General features: G+C 38.8%; 1 pseudogene; it reads right to left on the bottom strand.

Annotated features, from left to right (window-relative positions):
* Positions 1-3,994: 3,994 nt before the first annotated feature.
* The window catches only part of LOC130421250 (thyrotropin-releasing hormone-degrading ectoenzyme-like), an 80,959-nt pseudogene continuing 73,698 nt past the window's right edge, over positions 3,995-11,255 (bottom strand).

The following is an 11,255-nucleotide window of genomic DNA, read 5'->3' as shown; positions in this document are numbered from 1 at the left end:
AACGTGCAGTTTTTTTACAAAGTTTTAAAACGGTCGTTCGAATCGTTGTCATTTATTTACCATCGTTCGATTTTACTAGAGCGCGTGACTGGCCGCTCAAACACAGAGCGAGCGCTGACAGACGCTTGCGAGTCCTTACTCTCCCTTTCGACGAGCTGCGTGCAAAATAAGTGTCTGCATTGCTTTTTAAAACAAAATAATTATTACACTCTCTTGTAAAAAAAACATACCTTCAGTTATAACAAAGTGCTGCAGTTTTAATAGTTCCATTTTTAAAGGACATCTTTAACAAGCTAAATAATTGTATACTACTTTTTCCCATTGATCTGTTGTGAACAACTCGTACAAGAATAAGATAGCTCAATCAGTCAAAGTTTTATTGGCATAACATTTTTTACATTGCCAAAGCTCAGGAACTGTACAAAGACAAACATTTACAGATTAAGATAAATGCAAATGTATGTATGTATGTGCATATGCACGTGCATATGCCTAAATATAAACAGTCACTGAGAACTTTCACTGATACTTTGCTCTTTTTCTGTGACAGGATCCTGTCATATAGTGTCAGTTCAGGTATTGTACTGTATTGTTGTCGTTCCTGTTGTTCTTTGGTCGTTGCATGACTTGATACAACTTGAAGCCAGGTTTGAGCTTACTGAGTTTTCTTCCAGCATGTAGGACATCTGGTAATTTGGTGGAAACCGGTTGAAGTCTTTGCGGAAGTTTGCAAACCAGGAGAAGGATGTTTCTCTGACGCTTATCCCCAGATAGCACAATCCATCTGGCTTACGTCTATTTGACGTCTGCATTTACATCTGCAAGACATATGCAATACATAGTTTGCTCATCTGTAATACGTCTCGGAGAGGTCTGAACCTCTGTAATAAGTCTGCTAATGATCTGGAGATCTGCTGTGTAAAAACATCTGCTAAACATCTTAGAAAGAGAAGCTTTACATCAATTCTAAATCATAAACATCTTACAGACATCTTCTAGATGTCTATGTGACATCTGACAGCAGACATCTCCGAGACGTAATGCAGATGAGCAAACTTTGTATTGTAGATGTCTTGCAGATGTAAATGCAGACGTCAAATAGACGTAAGCCAGTTGTATGTGTGCTATCAGGGTCTAGTTTGGACACTAGATTAAAAAGCGCAGCTCTGTTTCCAGTTGATTCCGTGTGCAGTGTAGACACAGCCTCTCTTCTCTTGGTGTCCGTGTCTGGCCGTTTCCACCGTGAGCTTGCGATCAAATTCAACCCTTTTTTAAATGTAGGGTCCGATACGGTTGTGAGGTATTCTCCGTGTAAGTAAGGGATAATCCGGTTAATAATCAGGACACGAAATGTGAATATGAAATATTTTATTGGATCATTTTTACCGAATGCAGACCTTCCGAGTGAAAAATCCGATTACTTTTGGTTTTAAGGTAAGAACGACGTGCGAATGTCACGAACATTCAAATTGTTTTAATTATTTGTAAATACATGGTCACATATGCGATTGAGAGTCATTCACGTTTTATTTTCCGTGCACCTGTCAAAACGATTTGCAGCATCCGTGTTGCCGGGTTTTATTTGTTTTGAGATGTCGTTTTCCGAGAATAGCAACTCTTGAAACGTCGTATTCAAGTATCGGTTATTACAGGGCACCGCGTAACAACGACAGATAGCATTCCAATTTACCTTGTCGAGCCGTCGCTTCCGTCCAGTGTTTGAGATGCTTCTCTTTTTGTTTTTATCATTCGGTTTAGTCTGGCCGGTGTTGGCTCGGGCACGTTATGGGTGGTAGGGTTGGTTCCGAGAGCCGTGTTTAAGTTTCCAGCGTTAATCTAGGGCCGTGTCGTTTAGTCTGAAACTGCTACCTCGGTAAAAAAATTCAGGGTTTTTTTTTTCCACCCAAACGCCGGGTCGTGCCATTTGGGTCATTTTCACCGATAGTTGAATGTAACGCACGCAGCTCATCGGGTCCCATCGACTCGCAGCTCGACTGGCAGAAAAGCTGCGTATTATTTCGTTGTAAAATACACGTAGGGATTAAATAAGTTATCTGGGCGAGAACGTATGCGTTTAAAGTAGAAATCTGCGGTCGGGTAATAAAGATTGCGTCCGTTTAAAAAATTGCTCTGATGTTTTCAGAAATGTGAGTTTCGGGGAACCTCAGAGCGCTCGCAATCACGTATTCAGTCTAACTCTGCTTCACTTGCCAAATCCTTCCGAAATATTACAAATTTTTGGCATGCATCTAAGGGTCAAAATGCGTTTACGTTTGTGCAATGTATTGACGTTAGATCAAGATCACTAAAGCGTAGCGCATTGCCAAAGGGCACACAGGCTGTAACTTAATTTTTTCGGAGGGACGCGTGTTTTGAGAATAAGAATGTATCGAATCCAAGTTTGACAATAATATATATTGTTCCCTCAGACCGAAATGCAAATCAATCTATAACCTTTATATAACATATTTTCACAAAAAAAATTGTGTCTATCACTTGAAATAAACCCATCGTAAACACGATACACCCTTCATTTTTTCGTAAGCAGGCTATCATATAATTATTTCCCTCACTGTGTATTTGTTATGGCAAGGTTAAAATCCCCATCACGTTGTGGTTTGATTCACTGATTTCATGCGAGAACACATCAGTGAGTATCAATACAAATTGATATCTGGGAACATTTGTGAAACGGGATGCAAATAAAAAGTTAATCTACAGCATAACCGCGACACACACAGACATCAAGATCGGTCAATAATCACCAAACGAAAATGTTACACTGCAACGCAAAAGTCATTTGTGATTATCTATTTATTTGCATCCTGTTTTCACAAATATTCAACACTGAAAAAGAAGGTTTCAGAAGTGTTTTTGTCATGTGTTTGTCAGTGCTGTAATAAATAAAGAAATGTCGGCAGTGTGTTTTTTTTAAATGGTCGTCTATGCTGAAATTGTGTTTGTGCTCTGGTCAGAGGTAAGTGGTGTTGTCGTTTACGGTAAAACGTAAAGGGATAGTTGAGCCAGACATTCCGTTATCATTTATTCGCCTTCTGACCGTTCCAAGCCTGTACAAACAATGTGTTTGTTCTGCTGGACATGAAGGAGGATATTTGGAATCCCATAATATTTACTGTATGAGATGTATTGAGTTACTGACATTGTTCCAAATATCTTCCTCTGTCTGGCAGGACAGACATTTACGAAGTGTTGTAAGTACTCCCTTAAATGTCTTGTTTAATACACTGAAGGTAAGTGACGTGTATGCAGAAGAGATTCAAGAGTTTAACTAATGCCTTTTATGAACGTTTATGAGTTGTTGTTAACTTGAAACAACCATGCATGATCATAAAAGGCTCGTTGTAGACACTTGAATCTTTTACGTTGTCTCTGGAAGAACCTGTTATTAATTGACCAGAATGTCATTTCAACTCTTGTTTCTTCTGCCAAACACGAGATGTTACCGACCACCAGCAACACTGGACAGTTATTGTAACCTTTCGTTTTTATCATATGGTTACAATAACTGTCCTATGTTGCTGGCGGTTGTTAACATCTTGTGTTGGGGAGAAGGAAATTTAGGGTTGAAATGACAACCGGGTCAATTAATAAGTTTTCACTAGAGGACTAGAGGACTAGAGGACTAGAGGACTAGCTCGCTCGCTCGCTCGCTCGCTCGCTCGCTCGCTCGCTCGCTCGCTCGCTCGCTCGCTCTCTCTCTCTCTCTCTCTCTCTCTCTCTCTCTCTCTCTCTCTCTCTCTCTCTCTCTCTCTCTCTCTCTCTCTCTCTCTCTCTCTCCCCCCCCTCTCTCTCTCTCTCTCCCCCCCCCCCCCCATCCTGTGTGTTTACAAACTCTGTCACTCCACTGATTAATTTTGTATTCATGAACAAACCTTCTCCATACCTGCAAATCACAGATGCCATTATTAACAAACACATACTAATCAAGATGTTATATCAAATATATTCACCTGGAGTTCAATACATCCCACATCTATGATGACTTCAAGAGCCTGTGGACAAAAAAATGTGTAAGATACATTGCCACTATTTAATTCTGACTTTTCTTGATCCTCTAAATCTTGAGATAATTGAACACTGCCTTCTCCTCAGCGATATCTTCAAGAATGGTTTCAATCCAATTTTCATATAATAAAAAATAACATGTTATTGTTAAGATTGGCAAATAAACTAATATCATTAAGTACTGACCTCCATCCTATCCTGACATATTGATTTTGCACTAACAAAACAGGCTCCTTTCAATCTACTGGTAATAACAGACACTGAAGATTTTAGACATCAATTTATTATGCAAAGCAGATGCAATGTTGGAAGTTCTGGTTACAAAAGCTTCCCTGAGTCTTTTGTCAATGCACCTTATATACCCAAATGTAACAAAGAATCATGAGATCATCAAATTGGAAGCCAATCCTCTTAGAGAAGTGAAGGTAATGTTTGAAGGAACTAAACATTTTAAGATAACAGGATATCATTCCTCAGGATCTACCAACAAATGGGGTTTTGTGTCCTAGCGTAACAAACAACCTTAGTTCTAACCACTTTTCCACCTCACCTTCTGTTTCTAAATTATCAAGTCACGAATTGAACGTTGAATTTTTACAGCCGGAACTAAAAGCATTTAATAGTTAATTTGAAAAAATAATACGGAAATGCAAATCTGCAGGTCAAAGCCTCCAGAAGAATCTCCGAGACGACGGCGGAGGAGTGAGACACGCCTGTGCAGTACACGTTGGGTGGAATCCTGCAGGACAGAACAACCAATCCAATACTCATAGTTGGAACCAAAAACGTAGAATGTTTACGTCGTACAAGCAGAGGTTTCTCAACCTTTATGCGATCTGGTGTTTTGGGTTTAGATTGATCAAACAAACATTAACAGTCCATCTACTACAGCAAAGCTCTCAGCCGTACGAACACAATTGAAGCGTGTAATATTCCTACAAGAAATAACATTACACCCCCGGGGGACACGTACATTCTGGAAGTTTTACATGAAAAATTCAGAGAATCGTGAATGGGTGATTAAAATGACTTTCACTGAAATAAAAGATAAGTGAGATCAAAAACGCTTTGGGAACGTACTATTCGATATTCCACGACGATGTTTGGACAACTCAATTTTATCAGGCAATTTTCACCTTAAATGCCTCGTTGGTTAATGCGCAGAGAATGAAAACTAAGACGAAAATAAAGACAGACCAAACAAATCTGATCCTTCGGACTTCTTATTGTGTGACACCGATAGATTTAAGATATTGTAAAATTACATTTTTTTAATTATGTACGGTATTTGCTTTTAAAACGGTACAAATTCTAACATCGTGTGAGGCTTTTATTTTAAATGGAGTAAAACTAAAGTCATAAACGCTGCGATCGTCCTCGAATGTTTCACTGAAACTACTGTGCGTCGGGTAGCCAAAAACCTCTGCTGACAAGTTCACGTCCTGTTTAACACACCCAAAAGGTACTCGACACTAAAAGTGTCAAGGTGAAGAGGAGACTCTCTAATCGCCACCTCGCAACACGTTAATTTGAATGAGAGTGAAAAAGAAAGTGTTTGTTTGCTTTATTAAAGTTTGAAGGATGAGATGTATCCCATTGTATTGCCATAAATTTTCACTGTGCCGTATCGTTCGATAGAACGGTGTATATTACACCGCGGTGCTTTGTGAGAGGACAAACATCGATTTGAAAATCCACATTTCAAACAGAATCATCTCAAATGCACCTTGGGCGTGGCGTGGAATTATTATTTCATGGCGTTCAAGTCCACACCTGCTGCGAGAGGTCGCAGATAAAGCTAAGCTTTATCTCGTGTGATAAAGGAAACATTGGGCTCACCTGTTCTTGTTGCTGGAAATCCAGTCCGAAATGAAAGACACGGCTTGGCCGTGGCAGTGTTTGTTTCCAAAGCTACAGGCCAGCATGATCGCTTCTCTCTGTAACTCTCTGAAGACAGAGGATAAAATAATTAAGAGGTGGTCAAAAATGTCGCCGTTGCAATTTGTTAATGCTGCGTGCTCGGGCTACACATTATAGTTGTGGACCGGTATGGAATTTGCTACAAGCTTAACTCACTGGCTCTGATAAGCTGCCTGCGTGAAGGAGACGTCGGAGAAAGTGGTCGGCCAGCCCATCTTGTGATACTTTGGTGCCACCTGTTTCAGCACGTAATCCTGACAAGAGAAAATAAATCTAAAAGTTCAAACAAAGAAATAAGCAGATGATGTATCGCCACCGCACCGAGACCACAGACTCAAACACGGAGAAAGAGGGGAAAAGGATTTTGCAACAAGATAAACCTTAGCGATTTACAACGTCTCGTGTGCCAAAAGGTCTCGTTTCTATTACACCGGTCGCCGCACGCACTCCACGACCGGTGAGACACCTGGTCTTGCAATTTGAGGACATTCGACTAATCTGCTCCTGCCGTTTCTTGTCTTCATTACATCGCTAAACGTCTGTCACGGCAAGACAGTTTTTTTTTTACATCATCGGGCCGTCTATTACAAAGAGGAAACAAAGGACTCATCGGCACCGAGAGGGACTCCGACTATGTGTGTGTGCGCGCGCGCTTGATCCCCTGAATTATATGACCGTGCTCAATGAAATACATAGGCCTGCAATACCTGTTTGGCTCTTTACTGCATCTACCCTATGGTCAAAATAAACGATTCTTCAGCAGTTTTACGCAGTGCTTAAAGTATGAACGACTGAACTGATTTCAGATGAGGATTAAACACTCACGCTAAAGAGGCTGTGGTCTTCGGTACAGTCCAGTAGTTTGTCCAGCTGGTAAAGAGCTCGACTAGCAGCGTGCCAGGGCAGAAACTCTAAAGCAACTAAAGAAACTTTTACTTTAAAGCAAAATCGATTCAATAAACACACAGCTTATTAAACGCACAAATAACAACCACAGCCAGATATAAACTAGGGCTGTTGAGATTAATCCCATCCAGAATTAAAGTGCAGGATTTTGGCACGGAATATTATTTTTGGAACAAATGTAAGCGTATAAAAACATTATCTTGACCTCACCGATAACGTCGTTTACTTATTTACCCACTTTTTTCTTACGAAACTACGCTGATTTATTTTTTGCTGGGCCAAAATGTTATATTTAATTATTAAAAACCATTGTTGTTCGTTGGATTTATTCAGGTTTTGTACAACGGCCTCCAAAAAGTGACTATATTTCACATTTACCTCTGGGGCACGCTACGGATTGAAGTGGTATTTTAAAATAATAGTTTCACAGCTTCAAATGTAAAAAGTTTTGCCGTTCTTCTTAAGGAGGCCGCTTCATGCACGTTTCTCTTTGGTAGAAATATCGTTACATTTTGTGACAAATAGTTCGTCGTTATTCTTGTAGAATAACTGCCGGACGTTCCGTTCTCTGCTGCGTGGGGAGTCGTAATGTGCAAGTGTCAAGTTTAGAAGTCCTTTTAGAAAGTTTAAGAGAAGCGACGTTTATTTGGACGTGGAGCGCAGAGCGATGCAAATCTAGACATTCGCAGTCTGCGCGTGCCGCGTGTTTCTCTAGGTACGAGGGCAGAACCGATAAAGGCGGAGTTAAAAAATACTCCCGTTCCTCATAGTTTACACCCAGGGACCGGGAATAAACCACATACATTTTAACAGCATTCAGTTCTAGGGTAAATGTTATCCGGCAATACATTAAGGCCATCTAAAACAGTGATAGTGATTCTACTTGCGCATTAAAAGCTTTCAACCATGTCAGCACGCAAATGAGCGGTCTAAACTTATTTACAGAGCGCATTTTTTATTTTGGTGTGCGCATCCCTGACAATTGAGCTCTTTTTCGGTTTACATTTACATGTTCATATAGATAGTTATAAACGGTACTTTATTTTTATCTTAATCTATATTTCTAAATGTTTATATTTGATTTTTCTACGCTTTGGCAATGTAAAAAATCTTTTATCGTGTCGATAAAGCTTCTTTGAATCTCGATTAAAAAACCGCCAGGAGGCTTAACGCAAAAGCAGGAGATCGTCTTTAAATCAAATGCATCTGCCTATGTTATTGTTTTTCATCAATAATAAGAGTTATGCTACAACCCTTCTAAGCGATCCTATCCAAGTTGTTCATCTGGCAATAAAGCCGCAAAATGTACAGAAATCAGACGATGGGCATTTTTGACTTTTTGGGTCTTAGTCAAAGCGACCGCAAATATATTTTTATTTTATTCTATAGTTTTTTATTCTCTATTTATTTACTATGTATTAATACTCTGCGATAGACGTCAATTTATTTAGCGACACTATAATGGACAAGTATTACCCCATTTCCACAGAACTGACCGGGGGCCGCTGCTTTTAAAACATTTTTCTGCTTCCCTATATTCTTTAATAAAAAGAACCCTTTACCATTAAAGGCATTGCGGTTTTTATAGCTGTTGGCACGTAAAGAAATGAATGAGACTATTACTCTCACGGGAATGTACGCACGCACATGCTCAGAGAATTACGTTTACATGTGAAGATCGTTCGTACAAACACCGAACTGCCTATTTAAGATGAGTGTCTTGTTTAAGCGAAAGTAACATGTTTGATTTTAAGGTCGAGATGAACGGATCGTGTTTACTTTTTAGTTAAAGCTGCATCGTGGAACTGTGGCCTTTTTATCAGAGTTGTTAAAGTGACGTGTGTTTTGGCATTGCCGTTCTGCGAAGTAGGAGGTTTTGGAGTTACAGGACGTCCACTGTCTCGCAGTTTCAGGACACCGTCGTACCTTTTAATAATAATATACATTTAGAAATAACTTTAGATAAGCATCTTGTATCTTTACAGACTTTTTGTGCAAAAAGGCCAATTTTACATTTACATTAAGCAATTGAAGCAAGTGCGTTGTTTTCTTAATCGGACTGACTAATCGGGATCTTAAAGATAGTTATTTGGTTACTACGAATAACAAATGTTAGGCTTTTTGTAATGTAAAAGATTAAATAATATCCTCTAAAGTCTGATTTCTCCCAAAATTATTTAAATAATACATTATAGCAGCAGGGTTGCCGGTCCGAAAGTCAATCAATACTAACCCAAAGACCCTAGACCAAAAACAAATTTTGTCTCGCCAGTACCAGAAAAACATGATTTGCGAGTAATTCCCACGTCCGTTTAGACCACCGAATGAAAACTGGTGTAAAACGCGGCATAGACAGTGATATGTAAAGGCGCTTTACAGCTAATAATATCAAAAAAGTTGAACGTGAAATACGACTATATCGATATGTTCGCTATCCAAACCGTTCGTTTTTTCTTACGATACCTGTTAACCGTCGTCTTTTAGCGGGGATCTAGAATGGATGCCTGCCAGGGGAGGGGTTGAGACGGGCGCCTCAGACGCACCCGAATTGGGACGAGGTCATTCAGATTCTTCGTTTTCTATTTTTTTATTGTTCGCCTTAAGAGACGATGAACAATTAACCAAGTAAATGTAAGCGTTCCGCCATTTAGCAGGATTTTTTTAATCGCACACTTGCCATTTATAAATAGATAATTCATTCTACAGATTTTATTTTATTAAAACATTGACCTTTTAAAATAAGAATTCGTATGCCAAATATTGAAGTAAATGTAATCGTTCCGCTCGCGGAACAAACTTAAGTCATTTAGCAGTAACCTACATTCGTTTTTTAAACCGCGCTCTTGCCGTTAATAAATACATTACTCCTTATACATATTTTATAAAACGGTGATAAAATACATATTCTAGAGACTTAGACCTAATAGAGTTTGACATAATTATATTACAATTCATAGGCAAAACAAACCGTAAACTCAGATGCTCCGTATACGGCCGCGCGCCAGGTAACAGGTGTTAAACAAACAAGACCAGGACTAGAGAGACTAGTTCTCTTACGTTACAAATTCTCTTACGTTAACAAAGTCCGTTTTTGTCACGTTGTCCATCTGCTTTAACCGACATCCTAAATAAAGATTCGATACTCGGATGTCAAAAGCAACGTAACTTCGATTCACAAACACAAAACATTTACACAACCAATAACGTTTTAAACGCAACAGCTAGAAACCTAATAAATTAAATCGAATTGAATGCTACATATCAAAGAAAGTCCGTCGAGCCAAACAAAAGTTTGAAGCCACACGTGAATGAAAGTGTATGAATCAACTTTACCGGAATCAACTGTTTCGAATTGTCTCTAGGCCACCAAAAGAAGTCTTCTATCCAACGAGTTTTTCCAAGGGTGATGATCCTCAAAGCCTTGGCAGCACATTTCACAAAGAGCGTCTAAACTTTATTCCATTCAAACGTTACGCGAAGTCTCTGTCCAAAGATAATTTATGCATCGATCTTTTCCAGCGAGCTATCGTTATCCTTGCTTTGCAAACGTGCCAAACACCTCAAAACAAAATGGCTGACCACCGCTTCCTGTTGGTTGGCCTTCGTCATAAGAGCCCTCAAGGACTAACCAACATAAATTATATTAAATGAACGAAAAAAGAAATAACTAAAAAGAAAATCAATGTTCATACAACGTTTGACATTGATCAAAATCTGTATTTTATCAGAGTTTTTATTTAGGATTTTTTTCTTTGCTAGTAATCTTTTCGAAATCTGTATGGTATCTGTTTTTTTTCTTTGGATTTTTTTCTTTGCTACAATAAAGCATATATCATGCTGTCTGTTCCACTAAATTTGATTGACATTTGTTGATTTTACATTAAACAGATGGTTTTAATATATGTTTTTTTCTATTTTATACCGAACTTAAGTATGTACAATTTTTGCATGAGTAAAAAAAATTTGTTATGTACTTAAATGTTGAAGGTAAAAAGGCACTTAAAAATATTTTGAAATATATTGTAGAAAACTGAACAGAATATGCTTTATAATTGAGTGACATATTTTTTTCAAACTATATACGGATATTTGAAAAATAGAGTAGAGTAAAATTACTCAAGTACTTCCCATCTCTATCTAACCCTGAACTCCCAAGGTACTGCTTTAGAAATGACTCTCTCTCTCCATCCGTTTAGAATGTTCTCTCAATCTCATCATTGTCACTTTTCACTATCCTCCCTCTCCCTTCTCTATCTTCCACTCCGTCCCTCCTCTCACATTAAGCAGAAGACCTGTGTGACATTTCAGCTAATGATTAAGCTCTGTGGGACACGTTCGATGAAGGACCAGAAAGAGGTTTGGAAGTAAACGATCGGCTTTCTTAATATCCGCCGGCAGAGTAA

Source organism: Triplophysa dalaica, chromosome 5 (assembly GCF_015846415.1).
Source record: "Triplophysa dalaica isolate WHDGS20190420 chromosome 5, ASM1584641v1, whole genome shotgun sequence".
Lineage (NCBI taxonomy): Eukaryota > Metazoa > Chordata > Actinopteri > Cypriniformes > Nemacheilidae > Triplophysa > Triplophysa dalaica.
This window is presented reverse-complemented; position numbering and strand designations above follow the sequence as displayed.